At 30.8% G+C, this 11,434-nt stretch overlaps 1 pseudogene; it reads left to right on the top strand.

The window, feature by feature from the left end:
• Positions 1-3,386: 3,386 nt before the first annotated feature.
• Positions 3,387-4,414, top strand: LOC124509591 (uncharacterized protein C3orf38 homolog; annotated as a pseudogene).
• The last annotated feature ends 7,020 nt before the right edge of the window (positions 4,415-11,434 follow it).

The raw sequence follows: 11,434 nt of genomic DNA on the forward strand, positions 1-11,434 counted from the left end.
CCGTAGTTATTGGTCTACAATTGTTTTTCATTTTTACCAGAGCCATATATTTCTTCTGCACAGCATAAATTCTTAAATCTTTTTAAGAAATAATTTGCATGCCTTTAACCTGATTTCCATATAAAATTCCTAAGGTTAGTTTTTTTTTTTCTTGTTAGTTTTGTTTTTATTTTTTTTTTAACATAGCTGTTTTGGAACTACTATACAGATAAATTTTGAAATGTTAGTTATGTGGTAAAAAAGTCAACATAGAAGAATTTCTATTCAAAAGCTACTGAAGACAAACAGGTAAAATTGGAAGCTGTTAAATGACTAAAAGGGGACAAAATTTTTCAATAGCATTTTCTTAGCTGTCCATCTAGAAAAGACTTTTTACTTTTGACCGAAAAAAATCTAGAGTCAATTATTTAAACAAACACAATGGTTAAAATATAATTATAAAACACATAAAATATAAAATAAAAATAAAAATGCACATTTTCCCACAATTACTGTATTAGTGCTGTAGAACACAATGCCTTGAGGAAACAAAAAAAAAACACCTCAGTTAAACTAAATATTAAGATTTTTTTTCCTTCTAAACATCATAATTGTAGGAGAAATATTCAATCTATAATATCACCTGTCATTAACAATTCAGTTACAGCCGGGGAAATATGAACACATAGACCTTACAGGTCTAATTGAAAACCTACACTTTCTCCTTTGATAATTCCATTTTTTGTTATAAATTATATAATCAGCTTAAGCAAATTTAAGTTATAGATGGTTTATGATCTTTCTCATCAAAGATTGTTGCATTATCATTTCATTTTGAAATTTGATGGGTTTGATCTAGAGGTATGAGCAATATTGATTTTTAATGGATTTGCTTGGACAGTCCCAAATTAAAATAATAGTTCTCAATTCTAGTCTCTGTTTAGAAATCTTGATACATAATGCTGGGATAAATACTAGAAGGATAAAATATTTCACAGCGTTAAACAACTAAATCATTAGCATTCTCTTGAACTACAAAGGGAGAAATTGAATTTAATTACAATCCATTTGCATAGTATCACATCTACTTGAATCAATCAATTATTTTAACTAATTTTTTTCAAATTAACTGATAGTTTTATTTTTATGTGGACATTACTCTCATTGTGTAAACAACTCAGTTTATATTTCTACTTCAGACAAATAAAGTACAGCAATTGCTTATACTTTATCATGTCCTTAGAGCTTATCAGCCAGGACAGAGACTTGTGAGCCAAGGACATTGATCAAGGATCAGTCAAATGTTAAAATATCTTCTCTTGGATTTTTTTTAATAATTAAAATTATTATCATTCAATAATCGTGCAGATACAGCACAAATATAGAACATAGATGAACATAAATGCCACTGCTTGGTAAGTACAAACAGGGAATCTTAGCAAGATAGAATTTTGCCTAAGTAGACTCTCATTCTAGTAGGTAAACATTGTGCATTTTTAAAAATTATAGTGATATCTTAAAATCTTTAAAAAATAGAACCACTTTTCTAAACTACAAATGTGTACACACACATACCTTTTAACATTTATGGTCCATAATGGCCTTCAAATTCGATGTAGACTAATATAAATTTATCTTTAACAGTGTTTAAAAAGTTGTATTTCGCTTACTAATATACAATGCCATTTTGCTATTTAAGAATTCTAGTGTTCATTAAAAAAACTGTTTTATGGAATTTAGGCTGTCTTCCAATATTAGAACATATTACAACCAGATAGAAATGGTGCTATTGAAATTCAGTTCTATTGGTATGTGTTTTACTCAGACATGGATTATTTCTTCCTTCAGTATATATATGATATGTGAAATTATATAATAAAGCATAACTATTTATATATTGGAAACATTTAAAAAAATCAATATTTATGCCCAAAACTATATTTTCCTTATCATATATATCCATTAATACTGAATCAAACATTACTCTTTTCCAGAGACTTTGGTTAGCTTATTTATGACTTATTCCATATTTGTAATATTTTCCTGAACTATTTTCTTTTGAAAAAAATCTTTCATCCATGGGAATTTAAAATAGAAATTTTAGAAGAATAGAGTTTTGAACTAAATTCATGACCTCCTAGACACATAAATGTATCTTCTGATTGGTTTTAAAAAGTCATATCTGCAACCTAAATTTGCATTATTCTTCAGTTAAATAATCATAAATATAGGTTCACATCATAATCATAAATAATAGTTCTGTTGAGTAAATGACTTCATTTCTACTGAAGCATTGTTCTAGGCTGACAAGAGTAAGTGTAAAATAGTCACTAAGAGACTGTGTATCATGAAGAGTCAAACACTTATGATTTACTATGAATTTCTTCATAACTAGCCAAAGAGTTTCCTGGTTATAAAATTATAATGATAGCCATTGAATTTTTTTTCTGAGACACTACACAAATAAATCATGAGACATGAAAAAAATGGGGTCACTCAGAAGAACAGAATTGAGAGATATAAAGCTTTAAATATTTTAAATGCTATACATTTGTATTCATAAATGATCACAAATGCTGAACAATGATATGGTCATAAATAAGTTTTTAAAATTAGGTGTTATGCATAACATTATATAGACAGGTTAAATTACATAACTAAGTTGTACATTTTTCTAAACATTGCTGTACGTACATTTGTATCAGTATGATATATTTATATTATTCATATATTAGACCTTAGTATTTCTGGACAAGTATATGTGAATATATATGCCAATATATTCTTGCTTAGACAAATGGCAATATAATAAATTAGACACATGTTCCTAAATACAAACTTGAAATTATTATATATATTAACAAACTTGAAATTATCATATATACTAATCATGGAAATACAAACTAGATCTTTTAAGTTTTCATGTACATAAAATTTATTGCCCCCACAATAACAGCATGTTGACCTCTTAATAACAGGTACCACCACATTCCAGGTCAGAGAAAGTTGCAAATTCACACAGTAGGGAGATTGACCCGATATCTCATTAGGGTTTTGGCCCAACGCTTTTCTACTTTCCATCCCTTATCCATTCCTTCTACTGTATTTTTTCCTTCTTTCATTAAATTTTCACTCCTTTCTTCAAAAAGTGACTTGCTGAAAGATTAAATATTTTACTACAAGTTATTCTGTTTTCTATTTCAGTTCTATGTAGATATGTGTATTATTGCAAAAAAATGCTTAAAAATACTTTTATTATTGTTTTTAAAATATCTTTTGTTTCCTAAAAATAAATGCAAAAGGTACAATTAGGATATTAGAGCAAATATTTGCCCTTTTGATTTATATATCTAAATGAGCCTGATTAAACATAAAAATCAGATTTTTTGAGCTTTTTGGTGGCTGAAATGTCGAGGCTCAGCTACCCAGAGATGGAGGGCTGCCTAAACCTTCTTGGCCTATTAGACAATGATATCATGGCTCTGTGCAACACCATCAACAACCGCCTGGTGCAGCCTGAGGACCGCCAAGATGCCATTCGTGCAATATTAATGTACAAAGTGTAGAAGAACTTTTGAGGCGTAAGAAAGTCGACCGAGAAGTCATATTTAAGTACTTGGCAACACAGGTGGTTATTAAACCTCCAGCTACTGAAAAATACAATCTTATTTAGCATGCACAGGATTACTGGAAAAGGCAATTACAGCTGAAATTGAAGGAAACACCAGAGCCAGTTAAGACAGAGGACATTAGACTCTTTTGACAGCAGGAAAAACAAGATAAAAAAGCTAAAAAAAAATTATTTTCGTTGATTAGGAGAAGAATTCTGTCACTGGTTATTTGAACTTCTTAGTTCTCAGAATCCTTTTCTGGGACCACCTCAAGATGAATGGGGGCCACAGCACTTCTGACATGATGTCACGCTTAGGTTTTATTATAACACCTCTGAACAAAATGTGATGTACTACTGTGGAGTGGAAATTGTAAGCCTTTGTCTGTTGTCACTAGTGAAAGAAGAGTATCTTTTTCTCAGTTCCAATCTAGATTCTTGTGTGCTTCTCCCCGTGGTCTAGTTATGGTTGGAGTTGCTGGGACTGTCCACCGAAGGAACACTTGTTTGGGCATTTTTGAACAAATTTTTGGACTCATACATTGCCCTTTTGTGGGAAATACTTAGAAAATCAAATTTATCAATATGAGAATTATTGTAGAGGGTTCTCTTGCTCCTGGAACATTAATGAAACCAGCTATTACATTCAAACCTAGTGATCTAGAGGCCTTGTATAACATAATTACTTCATGTGGTACCAATGAAGTACGACTTGATGTAAGGCAGGCATTGGATAGTGGAACTGGAGACCAAGTTTTATGCAGTGGAGATGAGGCATTGTTGAACAAAAGAGAACTGAGTTTACCCAACCCTCTAAAGCATTGAGCACTGTAGGTCAGTGTAAAAAATACAGAAACTCTTCCAAATACCACAGCAGTAATTTTTAAGTGATTTCAGATGGGAGGATTGACATATTTTAGTTGAAATATCTTTCTTGACTACAGACTAATATATAATGTGAATACTTGCCTCTTTCTACCTGAGTTGCAGCAAATGTTCTGAAAGCTTAATGCAGGTCATCAAATAAATCCCACTTTAGATGGTATAACTAATGGTGTGCCTTAGAAACTAGGTAATACTTTCATTTTACTTAATGAATATTCTAATATCTGTACTTTTCATGTGAGAGAGATTTAATGTAAACTCAGAAGCTATCAATTTAGAAAACTTGAGTAACATTCTCTTGCAAAAAGTCCAATAATTTAGCAGGTAGTTAAAAATTTACTTTCCCTTTTTAAAATTTGAGGAACACTTTTCAAAAGTTATCTATAGTAGTCAGAGCTGATCTAAGCCTTCAGCTAACAATTTTATAGAGCATTTATTGTAATACCACATAGAGAAAACATACTGGTTGAAATTTTTAAAAAGGTGTGCCCAGTTATTTTACTGTTTTCCTCTTGCTTGATCTTGGAAGAGGTGACAAAAACACAAAACACACATACACAAATTTATAACGTGGGATATCTATTATATACATATATATACTCCCACATCATAAATTAAATTATTAGGATTTTTCACCCCTAAATTGTTAATACAAGGTTTGAGTTACAAGATTAAGTTGCCAGATTAATTACAGAGTTGCTTTAGGGTTTAAATTCTTCATCACCTGGAAACTATTTGCTGATCTTGGATTTAGTTAGTAATTTTAATTTACTAAAATGCCATATGGAAAAAAATCAGCTGGAAATTTTTGTGATGATGTGCTGTACATGGTAAATTTTTACCTTTAACTCTTCTCACGATCACCTAGGGTAATAAATTTTGTAAGCAAGAGGAACAAACTCATCTTTTTTTTTAATGCCATGCCTTTATGAGGAGTACAAATTGCTATGTCTTAAAATAAGAACTTAATAAAGGAGGCAAATCCCTGGCCTGCTCTAAGAATAGTGTATTGTTTAGATTTAAAGCCAGGTTACAGTTTTCTCCTTTAAGTATAGAGTATCATCATAACATGTACTCAATAAATATCCTAAGTAAAGGATAAAATTTTAAAAAATCAGATTTTTGAGTAACATTTTGTATAAAGGTAAAAGGAGATATATAATTTTTATGTAATTAAAATGGTTCTCTGTGTGACATTGTTTATGTACCCACTTGTTTTTTATCTAGCGTATGAGTCAGCAATAACTTTTTAAAAAACTATTGAAAAATGCAAAAACACTCGAAAAATGCAAAACTGAACCAAACTAATCTTATCATAAAATATTAAGCTGATCATTCAATTTAAGGCATATGATAGCATATATATAACTTTTAAAAATGTTTATTTTAAATTTCAAATTTATTTATTCTTTTTAAAAAATATAATTTTCTTTTTAAAAAGTTAGTTATACTGTCTGGGCTTTAAATAACATGACTTTAATAAGTAAGATCATTGCTTATACAACTCGGAAGAATTTAAAACATATAAAACTTACAGGGGTTTAAGAAAAAAACTTATAGGGTTTTAAAGAGAAATATTCATTTTATCTTAGTCTATATAAAAGAAGTTCTTGGATTGCAATGAGGGTTTTTTCATTTTTAAATTATTAGTAAAAGGTAAGATGGGTTGCATATTACACCTGAATAACAGAAATTTCTTCAATATAAACAGATTTTAAAACATTGCATAGAAATGGTAGACTTATTCTTATTTTCAAAGGGAAGGAACTAGCCAAATCTGAGTGTGCAGAGTGAAATAAATAAACTTTCCTTTCATTAGTGAAAATCACATTTTACTTATATTGGGGGTGACAAAAATACTTTAAAACTTTATTGGGGCCCCTGGGTCGCTCAGTCGGTTAAGTATCTGATTCTCTATTTCAACGCAGGTCATGATCTCATGGTTTGTGAGTTGGAGCCACAAATCAGGCTGTGTACTGATGGTGCAGAGCCTACTTGTGATCTCTCTCTCTCCCTCTCTCTCTGCCCCTTCAACGCTCTCTCTCTCTCTCAAAATAAATAAATAAATTAAAATAAACTTTATCTACAAATTAAATTCATATAGAAAAAAGGTATATATTTAAAAATTGGAAAAATTTTGATATTAAATAAGGCTAAAATTATATGTGCTACTAATTGAATATCAACTAATTGTTTTGCAAAAATATTTTCATTATGTAAATAAATATATCGTAGATTCTTCAAGTATCAACCTCCGACTCCATTAAAAATGGCATTTGTCGGGGCACCTGGGTGGCTCAATTGGTTTGAGTGTCCAACTCTCGGTTTTGGCTCAGGTCAAGATCTCATGGTTCATGGGATCAAGACCCTGTCTCGGGCTTAGGACTCTGAACTGACAGCCTGGAGTGTGCTTGGGATTTTGTCTCTCTCTAGCTCTCTGCCCTTCCCTGGCTGGCGCACAAATGAATGTGAGCACACTCTGTCCATCAAAATAAATTAATAAACTTAAAAAACGGTGTTTGTTATCGGTTCTCCAGAGGTTATATATGACTTACAGTTATGTTTGGACTGCAATAGAAATGAAATATGTTTAATAGATGCAGTAATCTGGGAGTCCAAACTATGTAAAAGAATTCTATTTCAATGAAGCAATAAGATTCTGACTAATTTGAAAACACTGACACATTAACAGTATGCTTTCTTGAAGAAGTGGTTACTAGAGACAATACTTAACGGAGGGAACTGGTCTTCATTCAAGTGGGGCATTTACTCTTCCTTTATAGTGTTGTATATGATTAAAGGGCAATCATTCACATGCAGATGTTATATGTGCATACATTAGAAGATATGGGAATAACATGCCTATCCAAGTTGTTATTGATAGTCTGTATTCCACTTCAGATTAAATATAGGTGATTTTCTTTATTTTCTTCTAGCTTGTCTTTGTATTGCCTTTGTGTTCTTTCATTACAGTTGAATATGTTAGTACAGTATACTACACATAATTAAGATTCAGATAATTCTGTTGACTAAAATTCATCTATTTTGATCTTTTATTTCCTGCAAATAAGTACTTTCCCTTTACTTATTTAAGCATCTTGCTGCTCACTTCACATCAAATTACATTATTAAGAGGTCTATGCATTTTTATAATTTCTGCTTATTTAACAATGTCCACCTGCATGAGATAAGTTCTTCTGCATCCAGTTTGCATATTCCCCAGATATTTGGAGTTAATTTTTTTCTTATTGATACAGTAATTTATATAGAGAATTTAATATTAGTGGAAAGTCTAAGTACTGAGGCAGAACATATAAAGTAGGACCGGACCATATGAAATTGTTATTTTTCACGTCAGAATTTGTTGAATATCTGCAATTTCATATAATTATACTTAATAATCAAAGGTCTTAGACCAGATGATTTACTGACAGGGAGATGACACAGCTTAATTTGTAGTAACTCCAAAATTATAATGTTATTCATGGAGATATTTCCTGAATATACTCTTCACATATGAAATTTGTCAATATAATTACATAAGATTTAAGCAAAAATTAATGTGTAAATATTTATGAATAATTAATATTTAATAATGCATTATATGAAAGTGAGAATTGTGAAGTAAGGACTTCTGATCTAATTTTCACATGAGTTCCCAAAAATGAAACATAGTTCCATTAAATGTCCTTAGTGCAAATTACCCAATTATGCAATATCAATTTCAGTGAGATGTAGCATCAAGCAAATATATTTTCCAATTCAGTTACGCATTGAATTAGTAGACATTTTCTAATAAGGTAAGCATTTGGATCAAAAGATAGTATTTACTTTTTTCTACAGAATATTTATAGTGTTTGCACTTTAATACAGGTTATAGAAACATATTGGATGAAACCTCCATGTAATTGCTTATCTCATTATGAGAAAATTGAGAAAATTTGATTTCTAAGAAAAAATTAAATTAACAGAATTATTTCCCAGCAAGTACCTTCCCCATTTTTCCTCAAGTTACATTTTCATACAGATTAACTCTTTACTGGGTGATCCCCTTGAACATAATCTTAGTTTAAGTTTTGATTCCAAGACATTGCTAGGTTTTGTTTGTCTTAGTATAAGTGAACACATAAACATCTTTTGTCTTCCATAAAGTATCTGTGTTAGTAGTTAAGAGCTTTAGGAGCCAGATAAATCTGCTTTCAAAATTCTAGGTGCATACTTTAATAGCTCTGAGAACTTGTGCAAATTACTTGAACTCTTACAGCCTCATGTCCTCATATTTAAATGGAAGTAAGAATAACAGTACCTATATCACAAGATTGTTGTATTAAATATACCTAGCAGAGTGTTTGGCATGCAATAAGAACTCAGTAAAATGGCAACAACTTTTATTTTAATAATTGATTATATACTTTAGAAGTTGTATTAAGATGAATCTAAGTGCTGAATGTCTCAAGGTATTTTAGTAATTTGTATAAACATGGAACTTTATTTCCTTTATATTTTATTTTAATAAGATTATGACTTTCAGGAATTTAACAAGGCATACATAATCTTGGAAGCAAGAGTTCAAATAGCCTGAGTGGAGAACTATAGAATTTCTTAGATTTTCTTCAACCACATATTGATAGTGAGGTTACTGATAAAGCCTACTATTTCCTAAGTAGTGGAAATTTTACACTTCTTAAATTGGCAGCAGTGTTGTTAACAGTAGTCATCACAAATGATGTTCTTTGACAGCTTAAACGATGTTAATGTAATGCAGAAAAATGGTGAAGAAAAACACATAATTTCCATTATGAAAACTGAAGTGACAAAAATACTGATAAAATCACTTATTGTCATTACTCCTAGAAGTTGCAGTGTTCATTCGTGATATATTGTAAAATGATGAATATACCAAACTTTATTCTAAGAGAGACTTTTTGTGACTATAAAAGATAGTAGATTTAAGTTTCTTTCACCAACCATTTTATTTCTACTCACTTGATTTATTTTTAAAATTCTTATAACAGCATATTTAAATGTAGTAGTTACTTTGCAGACTTTTATTCCCCCTTTCTCCCCAGATAAAGAAATAATACATAGAAGATGAAATTTTACAGCCCCAAACTCTGTTTATCTTCAAAATGTAGTTGAAACATATGGTCTTCTGGGATTATTTAAACTAGATACTTGACTACTGATCTAGATATTGTATATTTCAGATATACATTATGTATACATACATACACATAAATGTAAGTATGTGTGTGTGTATTTTGAAAATCAGTATTTGTGGTAACTTATCTCAAAAACAAATTTCAAATATCCTAAGGCTTTAATTGTACAATCATTATATTAACAACAATAATATTCATTAGTTACATGTATTATATTTAGAGCACTGTCACACTAAAATAAGTGATTAAGATCTCTGTTGTTATCTTATTTTTCCTTCCCGTCTCCTAAGTTCATCCGTTTTGTTTCTTAAATTCCACATATGAATGAAATTATATGGTATTTGTCTTTCTTTGACTTATTTTGTTTAGCATAATACACTCTAGTTCAATCCACATTGTTGCAAATGGCAATGTTTCATCCTTTTTGATGACTAATATTACATTGTATGTATACACATCTTCTTTATCCATTCATCAGTTGATGGAAATCGGGCTTCTTCCATAATTATGCTATTGTTGACAACACTGCTTTAAACATTGGTGTGCATGTGTCCATTCAAATCAGCATTTTTGCATATTTTGGATAAATACCTACTACAGAAATTGCTGAGTCATAGGGTAGTTTACTTTTATTTTTTTGAGGAACTATCATACTGTTTTCCAGAGTGGCTGCACCAGTTTGTATTCCTACCAACAGGGCAAATGTTTCACTTTTCCGCATCCTAGCCAAAATCTGTTCTTTCCTGAGCTGTTAATTTTAGCCTTTCTGAGAAGTATGAGGCGGTATCTCATTGTAGTTTTAATTTGTATTTCCTTGGTTATGACTGATGTTGAGCATCTTTTTATGCGACTGTTAGCCATATGGATGCCTTTGGAAAAGTATATGTCTTCTTCCCATTTCTTCACTGAATTATTTGATTTTGGGTATTGAGTTTGATAAGTTCTTTATAGATTTTGGATACTAACCCTTTATCTAATATGTCATTTGTAAATATTTTCTACCTTTCGGTCAGTTGCCTTTTAGTTTTATCAATTGTTTCCTTCTCTGTTCAGAAGCTTTTTATCTTGATGAGGTCCCAATAGTTCATTTTGCTTTTGTTTCCCTTGCCTCAAAAGACATGTCTAGTAAGAAGTTGCCACAGCCGATGTCAGAAAGGTTGCTGCCTATTTTCTCCTGTGGGGTTTTGAATGTTTCCTGTTTCATAATTAGGTCTTTGATCCATTTGAATTTGTTTTTGTGTATGGTGTAAAAAGTGGTCCAGTTTCATTCTTCTGCATGTTGCTCTCCAGCCTCCCCAGAACCATTTGCTGAAGATACTCTTTTTTCCATTGGATATTCTTTTCTGCTTTGACAAAGATTAGGTGGCCATAAATGTGTGGTCCATTTCTGGGTTCTGTATTCTATTGCATTGATCTATGTGTCTGTTTTTGTGCTAGTACCATACTGTCCTGATGATTACTGCTTTGTAATACAGCTTGAAGTCTGGTATTGTGATGCCTCCAGCTTTGGTTTTCTTTTTCAACATTAGTTTAGCTCTTTGGGGTCTTTTATTATTCCATACAAACTTTAGAATAATTTTTTCTAGCTCTGTGAAGAATGCTGGTGTTATTTTGATGAGGATTGCATTGAATGTGTAGATTGCTTTTGGTAATATAGACATTTTAACAATATTTGTTCTTCCAATCCATGGACATGGAATGTTTTCCATTTCTGTCTTCTATTTGTTTCATAAGCTTTCTATAATCTTCAACATACAGATCTTTTACTTCTTTGTTTGTTTAGGTTTATTCCTAGGAA

This window comes from Lynx rufus, unplaced genomic scaffold, assembly GCF_022079265.1.
Source record: "Lynx rufus isolate CCGP_SWC_20201006 ecotype Redwood Valley unplaced genomic scaffold, mLynRuf1.p SCAF_14, whole genome shotgun sequence".
In the NCBI taxonomy this organism is placed as follows: Eukaryota; Metazoa; Chordata; class Mammalia; order Carnivora; family Felidae; genus Lynx; species Lynx rufus.